Source organism: Crocodylus porosus, unplaced genomic scaffold (assembly GCF_001723895.1).
Source record: "Crocodylus porosus isolate Cpor-Errol unplaced genomic scaffold, CroPor_comp1, whole genome shotgun sequence".
NCBI classification, from domain to species: Eukaryota; Metazoa; Chordata; order Crocodylia; family Crocodylidae; genus Crocodylus; species Crocodylus porosus.
The window spans coordinates 58,588,598-58,599,495 of NW_017728909.1; the positions used below are offsets into that span (position 1 = coordinate 58,588,598).

At 40.3% G+C, this 10,898-nt stretch overlaps 1 long non-coding RNA gene across 4 annotated transcripts in view; it reads right to left on the reverse strand.

Moving 5' to 3' along the window:
- Nucleotides 1-4,687: 4,687 nt before the first annotated feature.
- The window catches only part of LOC109308090, a 183,843-nt gene continuing 177,632 nt past the window's right edge, over nt 4,688-10,898 (reverse strand). For all 4 annotated transcript variants that reach the window (XR_002100458.1, XR_002100459.1, XR_002100460.1 and 1 more), the window contains 2 exons: nt 10,010-10,157; nt 4,688-4,804 (listed from right to left, as the gene is read on the reverse strand). This is a non-coding gene — a long non-coding RNA (uncharacterized LOC109308090). The remainder of the gene's footprint in view (nt 4,805-10,009; nt 10,158-10,898) is intronic.

Consider the following 10,898-nt stretch of genomic DNA (forward strand, 5'->3'; position numbering starts at 1 on the left):
TTTTCATGTATGCAGTTCTATAGTTGCTGTCTTTATGGAATGGTGCGACAGAAATGAAAGACCTAACAAATGCCATATTTTGTTATAGTGTCATACTGTTTAACTAGTTCAAACTTGGTCTGAACTCCTAAAGTCTTTCAAACAGTGATGCTCATCAGCGTTTTAATATGAATAAGCAAATTAATCTATTCTGGTTTACATATTTAAACCAAAGAGAGAACTGTTGTCAGGGTTGGATTAACCCTTAAGTAGGCCCTAGGAAAAAAAAAATCAGGCCCCTACTTTTTTTCACTCAATAATTATAATATATAAAATAAACACAGCTGGGCCCCTTCTTCACTTAGGGCCCTGCGCATGTGCCTAGTTTGCCAATACGTTAATCCGGCTCTGGCTGTCCTTTCAAACCATTTTCTATGTAAAAACACAGGAATATTTCCACCATATTAGGTAATTTTGTCTCAAACACACTTGTAATTCCAAGTGGTTTAGCAACATTTCAGCAGAATGTAACTATGAGAGTCAGTGTTAGTGCTGTATAGGCTTTATTGTTTCCTGCATGCTCTAAAGAAATCAAACAATTCCACAAATGTTCTTCAAAAAATACATCTAGAATGTAACTTCATTAAACATCTCCTTGGCACTTATTCTATTTTCCACTTTGAATTGCTGCATTTAGTTTTGAAATGACCTTTTATAGCAGTGAAATTTTATTAACTCTTTGATCTAATGGCACAGAGATGAAAATATCAGAGCAAAAGGAAAAAAAATCCCAAAGATGTGTGCTTTCTAGACTGCCTTATACTGTAGGAACAGCTTGAAAAGGAGTAAGTTTTATCATTAAATAGATTATACATTGTTTGATATTGTTGGTATTCCTTTTATCCTTTCGGTAAGTTGGCATTCAGTGTAATTCACCAATGATGCTTGTTGTATGGCTTTATGATAAATAAATTAGGACAAATTCTGCCCTTAGATACTTTTATAACTCCTGCTGATGGTGGGTATTGGGGATATGTATCTGAAGACTAAGCTTTTGTCACAGACTTTTATGTTCTTTGATAGCTGTCTGTGTGCTGCTATAAATGGAGGACTAGATTTTGCAGTCATTCATAATCACAGGAATATACCTGTCATAAACAGCCCCATAAGGCTAGACTGGCACCTTTGAAATCTGCCAGGAGTAAGGGCAGAATCCTCTCATTTGCATATCAGTCCTGGCTTCCTCTTTTTTCCAGAGGGAAACAAAGTTTCACAAACCCTCTTCCCAGCACAAATCACTTCCCTTTCTCCACCGACTTAACTTTGGCCAAATCAATCACAGAGAATGGTACTACAGAGTTACGTCAATATGAAAGGTGGCTTGATAGTCTATAGATGGATTCTTTTGTTCCCTCCCCCTGTTGTGACCTGCAGTGTTCCTGTTGCCCTCTTATTCCCTTATCTCCCCTATATCAGCTGATTTCTAAATTAAGCCAATTGTCTTTAAATGGGTTCCTGTATGGGTTATTTTTTAGCTGAAGAGTTACAGAGCGGGCTCCATAGAGATGCATCTTCTTGATATCCATTTGAAAATTTGTGCAATTTCCCCTCTCCTTTAAATGAGAATAAATATTTCAAAAGTAGCAAAACCTTCTGGATGTGAAGAGCTCAAGCAAAATCGCTATTCATAGGGCAAGATATTCTAAACTACAGTGAGTATGAGAGACAGTTGTCTTGTTTAACATGGTGAATGTTCCTGGGTAGGACTAAATGTGTGGAGCATGTTCATTTAGTCCTGTTCTAGTTTGGAAGATTATGGGCCCTCAACTCCCCATTTATTTTCAGGACAGTCAAGATGGAACCAGGCATCTTCCATTGCATGTTCTTCACATAATACTGGTTTGCAAAGTTTTTTTTCCCATTACATCAGAATTTAAATCCTACTTCATCAAAGTAGAACCATAGGAGTTTCATAGCCATGATGCCATCTATACCATGTAAATTAATATTGCCAGCAAAGAATATGATGGTGTTATGCTAAAGCATATATGTTTAAAAACTACTTTATTCATTATATCAGTGGTGCTCAACTTTTGGTCCTGTTGGTTGGATGAGTGACATGGGGCTGGTCCAGGAGCCAAATCCCATGGGCAGGGGCAGGCTGTTGACCTGCTCCATCATGCGATCAGTGTGCAGTGTTGATTCATTTATGTGGTCTCGCGTGCCAGCCCAACCCTCTGCCTGGAGCCAGACATGGCCTGGTCCTACATGCTTGCCTGGCCCTGTTGACCAGACCTGGCCATGGCCTACCTCTGTGTACTAGTATAATCTGGCTGTGTCATGGATCAGCAAATTTGGTGGCAGGGGAGAAGAGGCAGCAGTAACTGCTGTAGCCCTGGAAGCCAAATTTCTGAACCAGTGGGCCATTTCCATGCTATGTGCACCCCTTTCCTCACCAAAGTATCTTCCTGTAAAGGACCAGAGATGAGCTAAAAGTTTGGTGACTTGTGGACATTAATGCATGAAGAGCCTAAACAAAAAGATGGGTCTTATTAATATTAACTGTTAATTCCATAAGAACATTTGGACTTGCACATAAATTAATGACACCACCAGTTAAACTAGTGTTTAAGATGTTCTAAGTCACTGGTAGACAACGATAAGAAAAAAATATCTAAGGTTCTGTTACATGCACAAACTAATCTGAAGGCTTGGTCTTGCCATGCTTACAAAACAGTTGACTTCCCCTTGACTTTGATAGAAATTTTCTCTACACAAGGCCTGTGGAAATTATATACAAACCAATGTAACTTCTATAAACAATGAAGTTAGAAGTATCAGCAAAAATTAACTTAAAATCCTGTTAACATTACTTAACATTTAAATTTATTTTGAAATACATTTGGAAAACACAAATATAAAACAAGGTCTATAATAGGATTTCTGACTATGAAACAAAAATCACAGGCATAGAAACAGGTAATGATAATTTGACAGGAGAAAGAGAGCAGATAGCAAAGTTTTTCTGAAGAATTTTTGAAAGAATGGAAAATATGACAGTGTTATTCTAGAATTAATAAAGATATCATTTTAAGCTATTGCAAATCATAAAGGTCATGCTTTGCATACAAGCATGTGAAAATTCATGCATTTTTCTAGTTGATTCCCATTAAAAATTATGTACACCAATACTGTAAATCATTCCTCCTTTGAAATTTAATATAAATATTTCTAATGAGCTACCTTCAGTTTTGCTTTATTTATTTGCTCCTTACACCTAAGTAATGCCTTTAAAAAAACTGAGGCAGATTAAAAGAGTTACATTTTCCAAGCCTCATGCAATAAGGCTAGGGACAGAAGTTACACATAAACCAGTATAAGTTATTAGAAACCAGTTCAGATCTGTAACACAACAGTAGTTCAGTGCACATAAACTGCTTCCAAAATGGCCCACACCAGTTTAAGATAAACCTGGATGGATGTAGTATCAGACTTTACTGATTTAGCTTAAATCAGTTTATTGAACTTGTGTCCCAGATCCCCTCCAGGTTTGGGTTAACTCACAGTCTCTCAGCATCCCATTATGCTCTGCACCTCCCCTGCAACCCTCCCCCCCACCACATAGGACGTGAGGGCTAACCATGACTCAGGCTGTCTGCTCCAGGCAAGCAGGGAGGTGTGCTCTAGCACCCCCTGGTCTGGGCCACTGTAGGCATGTGGCTGCATTTCTGGAATCAAAATGAACATCTCTTCACTTTCTTATAAATTTAATCTACACAGACAAACCTGTGAAAATTGAATCGATTCAGCCTTGGGCTTTTTTACTGTCTGTGTTTAGCCTAAGTGAATGATACAAAATGTATTGGATGTTGCATTTGCAAAACCTCAGATTTGTATGTGGTGGCACAGAAAGTTGAGGGGGTTAGTTCTTTGGCTTATTGTGCAAATGCAACACATTAAGGACCCAGTTGTCTTTCCACCAACCATGGCTTACTTCCTCTGACTTCAGTGGACCCATTCGTCTTTGAAGGCCCCAAACCTGCAATCCCAGCTGACTGGATAAACATTTTTGCTGGTCTGGAGCTGTGCGTAAATGAATGGTCTGTGCATAGTCTCATACTCTGTCCACAAAGATTTGGCTTTAATGCTGGGGGGTTTTATTTTGGAAGGATCAGAATCAGACCTTATGTACACTAGCGGCAGTACACTGAATAGATGAGCCTTTCATAGTTTTGCTTTGAGAAGAAAATTAAAACAACAATGAATATAAATTAAGAAAACTATTATTACTATTGAATTCATCTTGTACTAGGGTCTAGGCACTGCAGTCATGGATCAGCGTCCCATTGTGCCAGGCACTGTACAAACACCCTCCATGCCCTAGAAGAGCTTAGGGTCATGTCAGTGCTTCTTCCTTTCTGAGTCTAGGGACCAATGCTGAGAAGCAAGCCCTGCTTCCCATTCCTCATGTGCAAAAGATCAGTAATTAGGACCTTACCCCAGCTTTTGGACTCTTAATCTCAGGTATAATTCTTGGCACATATTCTAAGCTTGCTGCTCCACTAGCCTTCTAGGCCTTGACATTACCTGAGACAGCAGTAACAGCTTGCTTCTCAGCAAGGAGGCAATGAAAACGTGACCAGATATCATATTGTAATTTCAGTTAGAGTTATAATTACTGCCTTCAAAATAATCCATAATGAAGATGAGACCAAACATTTCTATTTATTTTCCATATACTCCATTCAGAAAACATACAAAACTGGAGGTGTTTCTCAATAGTCCATGTTAACCATATTTCACTATAGCGTTTAAGAAACTTCATCTGTAAAAGAAAATAGAGAGAGTTAGAATTTTACTCTTTATTACAAGACAAATACCATGAAGTAAACTATTCTTTCCCACACAGGTCAAAGAAATGATCCATGGCTAACATGTTATCTTTCTTCTTCCTTTCTACTTCATATATTTAGGGAAACAATTTTTTTAAAGAAAGGTGTGGAAAACATTTACTGATGCTGCTGATAACTGTATCAACATTTATATAGGTACTTACAAAACAAACACAAAAAAAGATGGAAAATGAACTGCGCTTTCTTTCTTGTCATTTGAAAAAGAGAAGAGACCATAGTTCAGAACGTTAAACTTTTTGACTGGCTATAACATTGTCTATGAAAATCTCCAGTTACATTTTTTTATTCAGAAATTAATTTAATACAAATATATCACTGCAATACGAAATGTCTCAGTGATGTAATACAATATCTTTTATAGAATTAATAATGCTTTCTACAGTAGTGGGATATAACTTCAGCTTTGTACAATTATCAGCACAGATAAAATTCACTCATTTTATTTTTCCTAACACCTATACAGCAGAAAACAGCTTTGGTGGCTGATAGCCAAGAGATGCTCTGTGGTCCTTTGTGGATAGGTTGCTCCCTAGTCGGAGACTACTTATTTGTGGAAGCTGTGTAATGTTGTTTGATGTTATCCACTCAAGACGACTGCCTTTCCCTAGGAGAATGGTCATAGGCTCGATCAAGTCTGATTGAAACTGGGCCTCTGCAAGCATTATTGGGAAACAGACTGAGCATGTTCAGTGCATCTTTTGCTTTTCTAACATAGGAACAAGTTAGTCTTGACTTACTGATATTTGAAACCATGCCTGTTGGTCACCATGAGAAGACTCTTCTCTTCCAGACAAAAAAGCAAATGAAGAGGGGATACTGGTGGGACTCTCTTTACATTTTTCACAAACTCCCTTTGGTGACAAGGTAAGGAGCCTCCCTATCTACTTCATTCTAGCTCTCATTTCAAGGGCTAGGGACAGACATTACACATAAAATGGTTTAAGTGATTGGAAACTGGTTTAAACCTGTAGCAGAACAGAAGTTCAGTGCACATAAACTGCTTTCAACCTAGTTTAAGATAAACCTGGTTGGATGTGGTATCAGACTTAAATGATTTGGGTCCAACTGGTTTATAGAACTTCTGTCCCAGATCCCTTCTTGGTTCTAGTCAACTCACAGTCCCTCAACATCCCAGGATGCTTTGCAGCCCTGGGCTATGCTGTCTGATCTAGTGGAGTGGGGACTGCTCCTTAGCCTGCTTCTTGCCTATGCCTGTCAGCCCATAGAGACTGGGGGGGGAGGGGGGGCAGGGGGACAGACCCCCTTAGCGCCCCCAACAGGATCTACACAGCATGTGGGGGGAAGGAAAGACCCTGTGTTGGGGGCTTGTCAACCCTCAGCAACCCTTTCCCCTTCCCCCTCCTAGCTGCCGATTGCTTCAGCAGCTTCCACAAGAAGGGGGAGAAAGGGTCCTCCAGGCTAGGTGCTTGCCCATGCAGCCCAGACTGGGGGCACTGAGGAGCCCCTACCCCCACCATGGGCAGCCCCAAGGAGCTGAGGGGAATTCCTCCCCTCCCAAACCCCAAATCTGCTTGCCTTAGCCCCTGCAAGTCTCGGGCAGCCTCAGGGAGCGGAGGGAAATCTGCTTCCTGGTTTTGCCTAAGACTCGCAGCAGCTTTGGGATTGGGGAGGGGGAGAATTCCCCTCAGCTCTCTGGAGCTACCCTGGGCTGGGGGACCTTGGGCTGTGGTGGGGGAAACCCTCCAAGGGAGGGGCTCCCCAGTGCCCCATGCTGGGCTGCTTGGGCAGGTACTCAGCTGGGATGACTTATTTTCCCTCCCTCCTGTGGCAGTGGCTGAAGCAATGAGCAGTTGGGAAGGGGGAGGGGGGAAATTCCCCTCAGCTCCCCAGGGCTGCCTGGGCTGGGGAACCCAGGCTGGGGGAAACCTCCTGAGGGGGAGGATCCCCCAAAGTGGGCTGGCACCCAGACAGGGGACTCCTTAACCCCCTGTGAGGGGACAGCAGGGGTTTGGGAGCATGTACTGGGGAGCCAATTGGGCACTGGCGACGCATAGGGGGTGCACGTGGGTGCATGTGCACCACCTGAGATCGGCTGTGCACCCCCTGGAAGCACAAGCCGCGAAACCAGAAGTGCACTTCCAGTTTTGCTGCTGGCTCAGTGATCAGCCACTGGCGGACCACCCCCCCAATTGATGATTAGCTGTGGGGAGACTCCCCTACCCTGTCAGCAATCTGGTGCCCCCCCCCAGACTCAGGAGGCACCAGTCACCCATGCAGTTGGGGACATTTGGCTGGGCTGGCAATGGCCAGCAGGCTGAAAGACATGCTGTAGCACTCCTCCCTCCCCACCCAACCTACTGTCCTGTGTCAGTGCAGCTTTACCCTTCCCCTGTTTTTCCCAATTGAAAACTGAATATCAGTTCAGTTGGTTATCAGTTCAACCTATGCAGCTTAGAGGAAACTGCCCAGGTTAAATCAATTCTGCCTTGGGCTTTTTGTCTGTCTGTACTTAGCCAAGATTTGGAATTGAAGAGCAATGCTTCCTAAAGTAAAAGGTGTAGTATCTTGTAGTTTGTCACATGGAAACCACTCTTTATTATGTGCAGAAACTTATATTCAGAACTATATACAGTATGAAGTGGTAATGGTTTTTATTACTGTCCTTGCAAGGCTCTTGCGGTTGGCCTGTTCTGTTCTGCCGCCTGGAAGTTCCTGCTGGTCTCATCCAGACTGTCTCCCAGGATGCAACACTTCCTTAACACTTGATGTGTCCAGAAGGACATACTGTGTGTCACAGGAAGAGTGTTCTTAGCATAAAACTGTTAGCTTCCTTGCCTGATAAAAATGATCATTGAGCTTATTCCATCCCGTCTTCCAGACTGTACACCATATCATAGGTAGATAAACCAGCTGAGAAGGGTACAGAAGTTCACAAGATTGCTCCCTCCATACTTCCAACTGCTGCAGAGGAGGGGAGGTTTGGGGGTTTAGATTCAGGGGTTAGATTTAGATTGGACAGTGATTTTTTTCTCTTCTACAGTTTCACTTGCTGAAAAGCTAATCCTTCCTGGACTTCTTCAGCAGGCAAAGTCTGGAAGGCTCTGGTTACCATAAATGGAATAAAATGCACTCAAGCCTTTGAATGCTATCATTATTACAGCAAGAAAACAGAAGTGTAACTAAGATATATGTTTTACATTTTCTTGAACCTTATTGTCTGTTATAGAAACCTATCTTTTAACTGGCATGTTAAAGTTGATGTTAAAGTCGGGTTTTATTAGCTTGGGGTTGGAAAGGAAACTCTGTTCCTTTGTTGGTATTTCATTTACTCCATATACAGCAGCATATATTACATAATAAGGCCCAAAGAAGTGAATTATAAGGCTTCACCCACACCTTTTTTTTCCTTGGTTTTGGTTTTGATGGGGTTCAAAAACCCTGAATTTAACTTTGAAATTTTCACAATTTCCATTAAAACCTCAAAACAGGAGTTAACTTGAACTGTTGAATGTTTAGATTACTCTAAAGTTAACCAATATTTAAGTTACAGTCTTTTCACGGTTTCCATCTGAAAGCATAAAATGGATCAGATTTGACTGAAGTAGGCCCAGGCTCGCAAACATCAATTACTCTCAGTCAGGTGTTAGTGTTGTACAATGAAATGCACATCAGGTAAGTTTTTTGATTGGTTTTGAGTTTAGTTCCTCAAATTTGGCAGAGAATTGCCAACAATTATCTTTTATTTTTCTCTCCCATTTCTATTTAACACATATATGCCATATCGTGAAATTTTTTTTCCTTACTTCTTGGATATACGCTCACTTGTTAACAGATTTTAACACAGGCTAGGGGAAGTAAGTGTTTACTTTCAAAAAGTTGTTAAAAAACCATTACAGATCTTGTATTTAAAATTATACATCACATAAAAAGCAATTATGCTCATGAGAAATGATAAGACTAAGAAGCAGACTTTTGAGCGCAGATGCCTGTCACCTGATTTTAAGCATCAGATGAGGTATATGGAAATGTAAGTAGCTTTTGGGGATCTGTTTTTCGAACCAAAGATAAAGAATTTTTAAATTTTTATTCTCCATTTGGAGACGCAGTAATTTCTATCAGAATGTTTTTCATAATGTTGATAGTGTAGCAGCACTGACATCATTATCCAACAGTCTAGCTAATCTCCTGCATATAGGGTTTATTATATTACTTAAGTATCCAAGAATCTGAGATGACAAATCTTAGTATGAATTCTGTATTGTCATTATACTGTAGCTCTTTCACCATATGGTGATAAAATTTATAGTTTAGTCACATTTCTGGACTTTGTATTAGAAGGTAAAATAGACTGCATGTTCTGCAGAGAAACAGCACATAATCTGAGTTAATTAAGTAGTTTCAGAATTTTTTGTGTGACTTTTCATCAAATGAATTGGATTGTTATACAGAAATCCCCAAACTTTTTCATAGTGTTGTAAATTAGAAAGACTGTCAAGGATGCATCCTTTTTCACTCAATATTGAAGTAAGTAAATATTCATTAGGTACAAGCACCCAAGACTCTGTGACCCAGTGTTTAGGTCACTTGATAAGGAGCAGGAAGAGCAGTCATTACTGCTTATTATAAAGTAGTTAAAAAAAAATCAGTCTTACAGATCTACATTGTTAGGTGTTTAACTTTCTCCTCATTTGTACAAAGGACGCCAGGGATCAAACTACAGGTCACGTGCTCCTGTATGTGGCTATGCACCTACAAGTCTGGGACTGTAATCCCTTTTGTAGAAATGGTTTCTTGATGGCCTCAGTCTAGCCAGTCTAGTTCAGCATGCCAGGTGAGCACAGATATCCTCATAAGCACCAGTGTGATTCCTGAGTCGATTGACCCCTACCTAGTAAGGGTTGGGAGAAGGGGAAACAAGCAAGACCCAGAACCTGGGTCCCAGGACCTCTGACCAAGATTTGAACTGGTGACAATGTAGTCTCTGTGATTAGTTTCAGCTCAAGAGCTTGGCTGCCATGGTTTGGACAAGAGCTAGAAATTTCAGTTGGTCACATGATGAATAGCCCTAATTTGAGAAGCTACACTAGCTGTAATGTATTACATAATCATTTTTAATTTATTGGAAAAAGAAAAGAGCATGGATTGTTTCCACTAACCTTAACCACTTTATTGGTATTAAATCATATTAAGTTGCTGTTATTTTCTTGTATTTGGCATTTTCTTCTGGCTGTTTATTCTGATTCACCTTGGCCTCCTGCCAAATGTGCATCAAGTGTCGAGAGTAGGTACTAAACTCCATTTTTCCTATAAAAATGAAGAGAGATAATTATATTTAAGGGTAGTGGATAAAAAGTAACCACAATTTATTTGCTTTTGGGTAAGTATAGAGCGAAACAGTAGCTTTAAATAGACATGCCATTTGAGATACTGGAATTAGTTATATATATACAGAGCACTTCACTTATGTACAGTTATGAGATCAGCCCCTAAATATGTATTGCTTAGAATAAAACATTTACTCTGTTTCCCATTGTATTTCCATTGAAGGCAAACAAAGGTACTCAACATCTTAATGAGAACCAAATTTTTATAACCTCAGTTTAAAGTTTTGCATGTTCTTCACAGTGATGCTAAGAAAACTTTCATGTTTTACAGCCATGGGGTCTTATCTCACATAGATGTCAGTCAGAAGCAACTCTACTTGCATGACACAGTGACAAGGCATGGTTCATATTTTTATACACATATATCATTATTTCCTTCAGTGAAATTCCCTTCATACCAGGGATAAAATTAGCACTTTACATTGTACTACAAAACCTAACAACTGTTTTAAAAATAGACTGATGAATGGACTGTATCTCTGGAGTAGGGACCTACCAAATACACAATTTCACAGATTTCACAGAAATCATGTAATTGGCAGTCTCCCATAAAATAGTCTGTTCACCATGAAAAAGCTTGGGGAACTGACTATGTTAAAAAAAACTGGCCAAGAGCTGGCAACAAATTGCCTCCTAGTAGGGGGATGAGGGTTGGGGGGGG